The sequence below is a fragment of the Triticum urartu genome, chromosome 3A (assembly GCF_056163025.1).
Source record: "Triticum urartu cultivar PI428250 chromosome 3A, HENAU_Tu73, whole genome shotgun sequence".
Classification (NCBI taxonomy): domain Eukaryota; kingdom Viridiplantae; phylum Streptophyta; class Magnoliopsida; order Poales; family Poaceae; genus Triticum; species Triticum urartu.
In genome coordinates, this window is record NC_141875.1 from 254,830,476 (window position 1) to 254,842,640 (window position 12,165).

Sequence of the window (12,165 nt, forward strand, 5' to 3'; positions counted from 1 at the left end):
GCCTGCTTCTTAGCATCGGTGGATACCTCTTCAGGAGCATAACGTGCTAAATTTCCAAACTCACGGCTGTATGCATCCACAGTCAGTCTGCCTAGGGTGAAATTGCAGAACTCTTCCCTCTTACGATCCATGAGACCTTCCGGGATGTGATGCTCATGGAAAGCCTCACTGAATTCAGCCCAAGTAGTGATTTGGCCGACCGGGCGCATAGCCTCAAAGTTTTCCCACCAAAGGCTAGCAGGGCCTTCGAGGTGATAGGCAACGTAGGTAACATTATCAGCTTCGGCTACGTTGGCAGAATGTAGCTTATGGGTGATATTGCGAAGCCAATCATCCGCATCGAGGGGCTCGACGGAATGATTAAACTTTGGTGGGTACAACTTGATAAAGTCATTGATTGACACCAAGTCGTTCCTCTGATGACGTGCAGTGTTCTGCTCAATCCGCTCCAGCAAGCGGTTAGTCTCTTGCTTGTTTCTTTCTGCCTCCAGCATAACTTCGGCCAGAGAAGGCAGGTGTGGCAGATTCTCATCCCTAGCTGCTCTGGCTTCCCCCTGCTCCGGGGCAGCAGGGTTCCTGCGGGTGTTGACCATCCTAGGAAAAACAAGACAATGGTTTAGACAAGGATGGCACAATCTTGGCAAGGAAGTGCGGAATGTAATGGATAACATGGAATGCTGAGATGTTCATTGCACGACATGGTAATATAGAAACTGCCATATATATACCGTCGGTCATATACACCGTACATAGTTTAGTACAAGCCCAGGCTAGAGTACAACTATGGTGAAAGACGTTACATCTCATCGGAGGCATTCCAAGCTCCTATACATTATTTTCTACACCTCCGGAGCGTGATACACACCAAGTGGTATCCCATGGGTCACGCAGGACTGTGGAGAATACAACTATTACAGTACTAGTGAAACTACTACTAGCTTAGACAGCTCCGTAGTAATCCTCATAAAAGTCACCACCAAAACCTGGAAGCAGAACATGAACATCTGGGAACAGACGGTCCTGTGGAGCTTGCGGGCCATAGGGACTCGGATGTGGCCTTGGTCCAACAAACGGTGGCATTCAGGGACCACGAGGAGGGGTGATGCCCCCTGCATCACGCCAGTTCATACAATCTGGCAACCCAGACCACACGGGGTACAGGTCCCTCATGTCCATGTATCTCGCCTGCACGGCAGGTGCAAACCGTGTCAAAGTGGCCCAGTGGTCAGAGCGAGAGTTGAAGAGCTCCATTCGCAAGGCACGATTTTCGTGGTCCTTGTCCTCGAGCATCTCGGCAGTGGTGCGGAGTAGTGAATCCTCATGTGTAGAGTCAGAGTACAAAGCCTGATAATACCCATGTGCCCCAGGGAGTGAGGCTAGCATATAGCGAAAATCGGTGTTCTGAAGCAAGGCAGTTCTGGCTCGAATGATAGTCATCATTGATTAAGTTGTGTCCTACACGGAGATCTCGATAGTAACCCCAAGTCCATAAGAGTAGTGGAGGGGTTCAGTGGCTCCAAGATAAGAGGGGTATATCCTGACAGTACAAAGGTATTGGCTCTGATTGAAGTCTCGGAACTGCTCCTCGACGGTATACTCAGGATAGCATCGATAGCCTGTCTCGACCATCACTCGGACCAACATGGCCGTGTGACCAGGTACATCGAGGCACCTTGTCAGACGAACCACTTGGTTTTGGGAACAGGTGGCCATCTGAAAGCACAGAATAATGCAAAGGCATTAGAATTTTCTAGGAGAAATCAGACAGCATAACGGCTGTAAATGCTCAGAAAAAGATTTGAGACATTCACAACAGTTTGCAAAACCACTCAACAACATCATATCAAGGTTCTGGTTCAACTGACAACATACTAAAAGTAGTAGAAACTGAACTGGGGCTTGAACCCACAATCCTACAAGTTGCTACGGATTAGTAACAAGTGAACCTGATAGAGAGAAGAGAGCCTAGTCCTTAACCCACGTAGAATGAGAAGAGAATGACTCAGATCAGAGGGCATAAGGTAAAGGAGTAAAAGAGCCTTATGTTCCCTCCCACAATCAATTCCCCTACATATAAATAAAGCATTTCTAGACTCGACATCGACAAGTTTGGCTCAATGAACCTACAAGCAGTCCGACTCTGATGCCAACGCTGTCAGGACCCCGATTCCAAATCACATCAATCTAGCCGGTAACACCTCATATCACTTTGCGGCCTCACGCACGGTATCCCCATGGGTGTTGCCTTACCATGGACCGGGACCGTTTGCGCCTTTTGGCTCACTTATATGATAGTGTCGCTAGCATCCATATGACAGAGAACCCGGGCCTACATGGCTAGTTTTGAACCCAAAGCGGCAGAAACCTATGGGGACAGGCATACATGAATCACATCGAGCATGTCGGTCAGTAGCGTGTGAATCCGGGCTGTAGCACTGGGCTAACAGGACTCCGGGAACCCGGGATGTAGCAGGCTAGGCAGGACTCTAGATGTCACTACGTGACATTTCCCCGAAGGGACAGACACAGGAACGAAGTGAAACACATGCCGGCCAGTCAAGTGTCCTGAGCAGTAGTGCTGGGCTAGCAGGACTCCGGTGAACCGGGCTGTAGCGGACTACTATGGCTCATGGAAGCACTAGACTACATTTCCCCATAAGAGAGGTTGCCAAGGATAAACAACTAGATTGTCGGATCCCACACATACCAAGCATTTCAATCATACACACAATATGCTCGATATGTGTAAATACAACATGGCATCACAACAAAACTCTACAACTCAAAGTACTTTATTTAAAGGCTCCGGAGAGCCATACATGACATGTTCATACAGGTAGGGGTCACATGACCCGACACTCGATTCATACAAGCATTCAAGCACATGCGGAAGCAAACTAGTCTGAGTACAGACACTAGAAAGAAAGAGGGCTTGATGAAGCCTTTCTATCTACATAGGGCCCTCCATGGCCAGAATCACCACCTGGGTGGCAAGTCACTCATCGACGTCGAGGTCTACGTAATACCCGTCTGAGAGGGTGGTGTTGCCGTCTGAAAACAGTAATTAAAGCAACATGAGTACAAAGGTACTCAACAAGTCTTACAACAGATCCTACTATACATGCTCATTCTCAAGAAGGTGGTGGAGTTATTGCAGCAAGCCAGCTTTGACTCTTGGCTAAGCTATCCTACGAGACACCACTTGTATAATAGTTTTCGCACACGAGTCCACTAACCACCAACACAATACTCCACCGTGGATCCTCCCTCGTCATCCTATGAGAGGGCTATCCGCGGTACTCACACTTATCTTGAGTCTTTTAGTAGTAACCATTAACTTGTATATGAACTGTATAGGCAACCAAGTAGTCCTTTACCGCGGATGCGGCTATTCGAATAGTTTTATACCCTGTAGGGGTGTACTTCGTCACACATGTTTCCACCACTTAGCGTCTGCACACGACATGTGCTCAGCAAACTTCAAGCGAAAGCCAACGTGGGTGTAGACCACGACCTAACTAACCGCACAAGTCCCTAGTCCAGGTTTATCGCATATTCCGGTTCCATCCGCAAGGAAATCTGGCCGGGGTGTCCTCAACGGCCCCAAACGATGTGTTCAGGGTTCCTAAGACACCAAACGGGCGACTCGGTACGCCGTACCATGGTGTATCTACCGCATCATAGCCCACCCCTGGGGTCAGCGCTACGCACCGCCGCCAACACATAACCTATAAACACCAGAAACTAGTTGCAACTCCTGGACAGAGAACGAGAGGGATCAGTAAGTCGAGCGGGGTCATATTTCAGGGCCCAATGTGTGGTAGTAGCTGAATCTTAAATCACGCATACAGATCTCAGTTCTTAGGGACAACCTCAATGAAACAACCCACCATGTACTCCTACATGGCCTCTCATCGATACCTTTACCAAAACATGTTCAACACATCCATCACATTACCGACGTAATCATTTCACTCTAGCCCATCACCCAGATGAACCAGACCTGACTCAACTCTAAGCATAGTAGGCATAGCAAGGTAGGGACACATGCATGGCTCAATCAACTCCTACACATGCTACTGGGTTTCATCTAGTTATTGTGGCAACGACAGGTCATGTAGAGGATAAGGGTTCAACTACCGCAGCACACAGCAGTTTGAAACGTTGTTGTCTTAAATGCAGTAAATGAGAGCAGGAGCGAGAACATGGGATTGTATCGATATGATCAATGGGGCTGCTTGCCTGATTGATTAGTAGTAGGGTACTGCCCTTCAGTTGGATACTCGAGAATATCCTCGGAGGCAGAACCTACCACGAAAGACACCACATAACACAATCTTCACATGGCAATATGCAACAATATGATGCATGCTATGACATGGCAATATGAGGTGTCCTGGCTATTGCATTGTGAAACAAGTTGGTTTGAGTCCATTTGAATCAAAGGTTCAAATGAAAGCTTATGTTATTAAGTCATATAAGTGCATTAGCTTGTTTCACCTAAACAGCAGTGTTAAAGTGTTCTGTCATGCATGAAACCATTACAGATGGAAAGATTGAATTTTTCTGATCAAATTTCATATATAAATCTTTGCATTTGGAGTTACAGATTAAAAGTTATAAATTTTTGAAGTTTGTAGTATTTTCTGGAATTTCCTGTATAAGAATAATTCCAGTAATTGAATTAATGCGTCAGCATTGTGTCAGGGTGACGTCAGCGGTCAACAGAGCCGGTCCAGGTCAAACCTGACCAGCGGACCCACGTGTCAGTAGTTATTTAAACTAACTAAATTTAGTTAGTGCTAATCTAAGTTAATTAGCAGAGCGGCCCCACTTGTCATAGGCTCAGGAGGGAGTCAACCTGGGCCCACACGGGGTCAACCAGGGTCAAACTCGCCGGTGTTTAGCCACCGGCGAGGCCAGACGCGGCGGGGCGGTGCGGGTTTCATGCTTCGATGACCAAATGGACGGCGGAGATCATCTACGCGTAGCTGGGAACGAACCGCGTCGTTTGGTGGCAGTGGTGGAGCTCAGGGTGGCCGGAAACGTCGCTGGCGACGAGCTGTGCGGCTGCCGGAGCTCGGGTGAGGTCCAACCCGAGGTTACGGGGCACGGCGAGGCGCGTGGAGTGATGCTACGGGTTCCTCCGGGTGCGGTGAGTGTGTTAGTCACGGTGGAGTGGCCGATGGGTGGCCGGAGTCACGTCGGCGACGAGCACAGGCGGCGGCTAGTGCGGGTGAGCTTGGTGCGGTGCATACGGTGCATGAGAGAGGTAACGGAGAGGGGAAGGACAGAGCAGGGCTCATGGCGATCGCAGCAGTCATCGAAGCGGGCTCGGGGAAGGTCGGTGCTGAGCGGGGAGGCGATAGCGATCTCGGCGGCCGGAGTTGGGGATGACGGAGTCAGCGGCGACTCCAGAGCGGGCGAGCGCTTGGGGCTCGGCCTGCTCGATGTGGACGACGACGGCGGAGCTGTTGGACTTGGCAGCACGACACGAGGACGACGGCGGACGCGTGTTTCGCGGTGGCGCGGGCGCGGCAGCATCGGCCATGGTGCGGGAGAGCGAGGGAGAGGAGCTGGGGAGGAAGGGGTGTGTCTACGAGCTCGGGGCAGGACTGGGCGATCGACCCAAGCCAGCAGAACGGCGAGGGGAGGAAGTAGGGCGGCGGGCAGCTGCGTGGCGTGCGCTGGTGCTAGAGTCGAGCACCTGCCTGCCTGCCTGGCCGAGTCAAGCAGCTCGCTGGAGCGGTTGCTGGGCTGGGCCAGCTACGTGGGCCTTCTAGGTGAGCGCCAGGTAAGTCTTCTGCTCTCTGCTTTCTGTTTCTCTTTTTTATTTGTTCTTGTTATGTGTTTTGAAATAGTAAAAATACTATTCCATTTAGGAAAAACCTGAAAATATTCAGAGGCACATTTGAAAATATTCTCAACAGCCTAAAAATACCTTCAAGATTATTTGGGCATTTTAAAATATTTATAGGATTTAAATTTCCCAAATGCAAATACTTATGGATTGGTGCAAAAATCCAGAATGGCCTCCAAAAATATGAAACCATTTTTGGCAGAGGTTTTAGCGAGGACCAAAGATGGTGAACATTTATGAAGGGCATTTTGGGTTCATTGAAAATAATTTTAGTAAACCCTAGTTGTTTCTAGGGGGTGCTGGGGGTTCTGCCATCCCCATTTCAGTTTTCTGGAAAAGTAGACATGATGCAACACTCTAATGCATGAACTAGCTAGGGAGTGACAATCAAGAGGGCCCGAACCTGGGTAAACATTGTGTCCCCCGCCTCCTGTTACCATCTGCCTTAGAGGCACAGTTCGAGACCCCCTACCCGAGATCCGCCGGTTTTGACACTGAGATGTTGTCGGATAATGGTTCTCTATGGTTGGGTTTCTTTAATGAAATCGGAGGAAAGCCCCTCTTTCAATATATATGAAAAAATCAGTGGCACTAGCGGTGCCAAAACATTGCCTCAAATTAATAGTGCCACTAGATTAAGGTGCAAAATAATAACATTACTGCTTTATCATGGCAGTGCCAAAACAGTAGCACAAGAGCAGAGTCAACATGCAGGATCTTTGGCAAACGGTCGAACCAAAAAGGAACATACCTCGCGATGGGAACCATATCTACAATCAACGCCATCGTAGGAAGGTTGACACCAGTCACCAGCATGGATGATTCAATTCATGGGACCTTTTTGTGCAGTTCACCTAAAATGAAGCAATGTCCCATGAGCTTGCAGCTTCTTCTTCATTAGTTGCAAGAAAACTGAGCAACATCAAGGTTGGTCGTGAAGCTCGTGGAATGTTCAACTATAATTTGGATATCATTTGTGCAGTTCAACTAAGATCAAGCGTGAAATGTATATCTCTGTTTGCACAAAAAGGTGGAAAGAAGGGTGACTAACAAGCGATGAACATACATCAAATGAAAAGAAGCATGTTCCTTATCTGAATGGTGATCCTACAAGGACAGTAGCAATTTCTAAAGCAGTGGCATTGCTATATATTAGTGTGGGCATTAGGATTAACTATGACAACCGTTAAATACGACATTACTTTAATGGTGCCATAGCTTCATTTTACCAGCAACATTACATTAACAGTTGCTAAAGAGTTGGTATTTGGGAATGGGAGAGTAGGCGGACCAGGACAGTTGCATTTCTAACGAAAATAAGCAACTTATCTTAATGGGAAATTTAGCATGACATGAAAAACAGTGCTATTGATTCATATTACTGGAGGCATTACATTGAAAAAAACATTGGTTTAACGTGACCTTACTTTTAATAGTGGGACTGCTACATTTTACGAGTGGCATTACATAAGAGGGGCTCAGGGCAAACAAATCAGAATAGGATATCTGGGTTGGTCCCATTTTTGTTCGATGTAGCCACCTTCTATTGTGTGAGGCTAGCCAATCTAGTGCTTGACATACTCGGTTGACTTGTCCCCCAGTCCCCACATTCTTTCCTTTTTCAGCAATAGATCGGTTTATATTGAGTTTGTACTGCGTTTCCCTTTATTTCCCTATTAGACCAAGAGACCAGTTGGATAGCCAGTCTCTGCTACTTTTTCCCCCATTATTTCCTCTTTCGACCAAGTCCTAGATTCAGGTAACAAATCTTCCCCCACCCCCACCCCCTTTCTTCCATGTTTGAACCAAGTAGTACTAGATTCGACTGCATGAAGTAGTTTTAACTCTTAATAGTAAAAATATAGGTGGCTTTCGAACAGCCGATCGATCCTATCTACGAGGGGGCCTAAGAAATAGTAAAAGATACAAATGCAGCAACATCAGGGGCTGGGGCAGTAGAGCAAGGCCGGTTTCGAAGGAAGTTATACCTGAGGGTCGCCGGGATGTCGTTAGGTGGGCGGCGGGAGGCCAGATCTGCCCAGACTATGACAGCGAGGAAGAAGGGGTCGGAGGCCCTCCCTAGCCGGCGCTGCGTGGGAGAGATTGGCAAGGCACGCTGATCGGGACACGCCGGCAGTGGGTAAGAGTCGTCACCGAGGACGACTGCATGAACATTGCATCTTCTCACCTTCACCGGCAAAGGTGATCCGATCAGATCTGTGACCAGTGGTGAGCAAAGAGAGAGAGTGTGGCCACCGCTATCGTGTTTAGATCTAGAGAGGACAAGAGAGTGTGAAGAGAGCAACACTGGCAAGCAAGCATGGAGGCTCCTGCCTATATAGTGGAATAGTTTTATTTTATCTACTGGAGCCGGCTTGACCTCGTCAATGACTGTAGAGAAGTCTTCATGCACAAGCCACGGAGGCACAGTTATCGTCATTTTGATCTGAAGCACCGGATTAACATATACGTAACACGAAAAAATTCCACATGACAAGAAACCATAACCTCACTACTGCAAGGAGACAACATGAATCCCGGCGGACAAACTAGACGAGGATCAAAGCTCATATTAAAGACAAACTCGTAGAAAAGGGATCAATCGATAGATGTCCTAATTAGCATAGTCGGCTTGACCTAGATGGCAGCCGAGTAGTCTTCGTGCATGTGCCCCCAATGACTAGTGCCTTGGAGGAATGCAGTTGTCGCTGTTTAACCCTCGCAGTGATCCGGAGCACATGACACCTAATATTGGGAGATGATAAGAAACCTTTTTTTAGATTTCTCATCAGAACTACAGCCCTGTACAACACAGCTTGCATGATATGTAGATGATAGCCAATTCAGCCGTCAGCTGGAGTCTGGTCACATGCATGGACGAACTGATCTCCTGTGTCGTGCAGGGATCGTCCAGGCACCAACGTGTTTACAGCACTGCTCCAGTACTATCACTCGTCTCTCTCTGCTATTAACTCAGCCGACTTGTAGGGATGGGGGAGTGTGCCTATGGTCGGTTCTCAATTGTGGTCCCACATGTGTGTGCAAATGCAATATGACGCACGTTCCATTCGGAGAGCAGCGTGCCAGACCGACCGACCGTCTAGGGTGCGAAGCGAACACGACGGGCGTGTTGTATACATGTGTACCGCCATTTTCTTGAGGCTTTGCTCCATGGCACAATCCATGAATACAAAATTATATTTAAAAGTCGAGGGTGGGGCTTTTCCTGCACAGTAGGAGGGGCGGTTCTGTCTAGTCGGTTCGACAAAGAGGTGAGAAGATGAGGGAGTAGGCTGCTGCAAATGTAGGGTTGTGTGATTTGATGGCTCGTGACTGATGGATAGGTGGGCCCCTGTGGTTTGACTTGCCATTATCATTATTACTGCACCGCTACGACCGGCGTAAGTCTCTTGATTCCTGACCACCTTCATGGTATACAGGTGCGTAGTAATGTACTCCTTACTCCTTAGCAAATGCAGTAAATACTATGAAGAAAGAGATAGAGAGAAGTAAAAAAATAGTCTTATAGCCAACCTTATAGCATACCTTGTTGTATGAGTGACTAAGTGATGACTATGTATGACATGCCAACATCAGATAGCCTAACGCACCTGGACGGAGGAAGTAGTTTCATGCATGTGATGTAGGAAAAAAATGCTCATTTGTAGACGTCTGAAATCTCCAAGGGCGCGACCACGCAAACGAGGCGACGGTCATGGTAGGCGCAACCATGATACGGGCTGTTGATAGCCCTTGGATCTGAGATCGAACGGTCGCATGCTAAGTTGCTAAAAATTTGTAGAATAACCCTCCAGGATAGGATATTCACCCATAGGTCTAGAATCACGCCATGCAACCGTTCGATCTCAGATCCAAGGGCTCTCGGAAGCCCGTATCACGGGAGCATGGAAAGCTTCATATCACCTGCAATTTTTACGGCGCTTGATGTGCGAACATGCAGATGCATGAAGCCATTTAATTGGGTGTCTAGTAGATATGACATCTAATTGGGCCCCCATAGTACTACGCATGAATCCATTTATCCACCGGGAAAGCCACTACCATGTCGTTCGCACGACCCACTCAAGCATTTTTACAATCGGAAAACCGCTAGCAGTTCGCTCCTACTCGTCCCCGGCCATCCTTTAACATTACGGCAGTTCGCTCCTAGTCGTCTCGTCCTTTAACATAACAGCAGTTCCAGTTCCACTAATCCTAACCCTCCTCCAAAATCCATGGCGTCCCAAATCTCCATGATCAGTGGTGAGTACAAGGTTAGAACCATCACCGACGATGAGTTCGACGTCATCTACACTCGTTCTTCTGCAACAATGAAAGGATGCCTTGCTCGCTTCAGACGCGTGTTCAAAAAGTCAAATGGTGATGAGTGGGTCGCTGGGCTAGATGTTGAGTACACCACAGTCCTGGGAAAAGAGAAGAATCTAAAGGAGGAAGAGAGGAAGAAGCCTGTCGTGATCCAGGTTTGCGTGCACAACTTGTGCTTAGTCTACCACATATGCCATGCCGACGTTGAGTGCGAGGATTTTAAGAACTTCCTCGCAGGCGGCAAAGTCAAATTCGTTATTGTAGACTTTACGAACGACATAAGAGTCCTGAGTCGGATAGGCCTCATTCTAGGCCAGCCCTTTGACCTCCAGAAGAATGGGCTGGTGCCCTCCCGTCAGCCTTCAATGCTAACCCTGGCAGGAGCCATGGTTGATCCTTCATACGGTAACTGACGAAACCTCCGCCCGAGTTTCATCTTACATGGCAGTGGAATGTACTAGATAGAGACCACATCTAGTACACTGCAATGGATGCCTACCTTTGTTTCAATATCTACAAGGTTTGGATGAAGAGCGAGATCCAAGTGTGCAGTTCAAGCAAAGAAGTATCAGCCAAGAGGAAGAGGGACAAGGACGAAGTCGAGCACGTGGACGAGGAGTCCGAGTAAGGTGGCAATGTCGTTGCTCATGGTGGTTCTAATGCAATGTCTATCGGATTAGTTGCTTAGTTTCATTTCAGGGTGCTTAGTTTTATTTGAGGGGTGTGTTGTGCTGAGCCCCCAGCAGAACTATGTTATGTTCCTTCTTGTTACTTTAACTCTTCAGTGCGTACATACTAGTATTTCTTATAGTTCATCTTGCAGTTGGTAGTACTACCACTCGTTTCTTCACATTATATATGTATAATATATATGGCCAACATCATATAGTCAGCAGTTCGCTATACTATTAACCACGCTCTAAGCATGCCTGTCGGTGTCAAAACCGGCGGATCTCGGGTAGGGGGTCCCGAACTGTGCGTCTAGGCCGGATGGTAACAGGAGGCAAGGGACACGAAGTTTTACCCAGGTTCGGGCCCTCTCGATGGAGGTAAAACCCTACGTCCTGCTTGATTAATATTGATGATATGGGTAGTACAAGAGTAGATCTACCACGAGATCGGAGAGGCTAAACCCTAGAAGCTAGCCTATGGTATGATTGTTGTTGTGTATGTTGTCCTATGGACTAAAACCCTCTGGTTTATATAGACACCGGAGAGGGTTAGGGTTACACAAAGTCGGTTACAATGGTAGGAGATATGCATATACGTATCGCCAAGCTTGCCTTCCACGCCAAGGAAAGTCCCTTCTGGACACGGGACAGAGTCTTCAATCTTGTATCTTCATAGTCCAGGAGTCCGGCTGAAGGTATAGTCCGGCCATCCGGACACCCCCTAATCCAGGACTCCCTCAGTAGCCCCTGAACCAGGCTTCAATGACGACGAGTCCGGCGCGCAGATTGTCTTCGGCATTGCAAGGCGGGTTCCTCCTCCAAGTACTTCATAGAAGATTTTGAACACAAAGATAGTGTCCGGCTCTGCAAAATAAGTTTCCACACATTGCCATAGAGAGAATAATATTTACACAGATCTAATCTGTTGACGTATTCCGTAGTGTGACACACCACGGCCAAGCCTTTATCTGAGTCGTTTCATTATCCCACCTCAGCGCGTCATGCGAGGTGGTTTCCTTGACACGTCTTGTTAAACAGAGATCGTGTCCCCTTATTCCTGGATTCTCATCAATACGGGCGTGGGTAACCCAACCGCTTTTAGGACTCCTAGATTATAGGCAAGTCCAAACGGACACGGAGAGGACGCTTGATATTCGCCCTCTTTATAAAGGGGACGACGCCGACGTAGAGGCGAGGAATCAAGAGATCTATGAGCAGTCCGGCCGCTTCGAGAGGGATCGTTTGGAGCGGTCGTGGGAATTCAAGCTGGCGAGCGTCGCTGAATGTGCAGCAGCGGCACGCACCGTA